Raw genomic sequence first — 899 nt, 5'->3', positions numbered from 1 at the left:
CTTGGAACATGAATTAAAATGGAATTTTGATGGGCGGTTTTAATTTAAATTACTTTTAAAACAGGAAGTTTGTATCAGCGAACCAGAGTTAGTCTCAGGCAGGCTACTATCAAAAAAAGTTAAATATGGCTTAGCATAAATGTACTTTTCTAAATACGTAAATATATTTCCATCTGCTCAACTAATATATACACACACACGCGCGCATACATCACCATTATCATTTAATGTCTGTCTTCTTTGCTGGCATGGGTTGGACAGTTTGACAGGAGCTGGCAAGCCAAAGAGCTGCACTTAGCTCCACTGTCTTTTTTGGCATGGTTTTTGCAGCTGGATGACATGTCAAGAAATACAACAAACACCTCGCACTTATCAATCATTCAAAATACGTTGAAATTCAGGATCTTCTGATGTTCACACATAATGAAGTACAAAATATTAATTACGAAGAATTAACAATTTTGAATTATAATTAATTACTTTAGCTTGCTACATTCTCAGCTATATTCATAATATCGTCTTTTTGTTTTTGTCTATAAAAATATCCCTCATCTTCAAAGTGAACACCAATATTTACCACTACTTTGTAATGTCTTGAAGTTCCATCTTACGAGACGAAATATGAACTACGAAACTAAAGGTGTAAATAATAATAATAATAATAATAATAATAATAATAATAATAATAATAATAAAAAGACCAGGCTTATATATATTAAAAAAAAATTGTAACTGTATTAATTTTCTAAGAAAAAAAACATGAAATATGAAATTAAGAAACTCGAAAACAGTTATTTTCTACTTTCCTCTATTTTTTTACTCGGATTCAAGCAAGACGACTAACATACTTCTGCTAATGACGAGATTATGTATGTATATATGTGTGTTTGTTTGTGTGT

The 899-nt window shown here is 30.1% G+C and overlaps 1 long non-coding RNA gene across 1 annotated transcript in view; it reads left to right on the top strand.

The window, feature by feature from the left end:
• The window catches only part of LOC128250021 (uncharacterized), a 63,794-nt gene that overhangs the window by 940 nt on the left and 61,955 nt on the right, over positions 1 to 899 (top strand). The window lies entirely within an intron of this gene.

This window comes from Octopus bimaculoides, chromosome 19 (assembly GCF_001194135.2).
Source record: "Octopus bimaculoides isolate UCB-OBI-ISO-001 chromosome 19, ASM119413v2, whole genome shotgun sequence".
Classification (NCBI taxonomy): Eukaryota; Metazoa; Mollusca; class Cephalopoda; order Octopoda; family Octopodidae; genus Octopus; species Octopus bimaculoides.
Note: the sequence above shows the minus strand (reverse complement) of the source record. Positions and strands in the feature narration are given on the sequence as shown.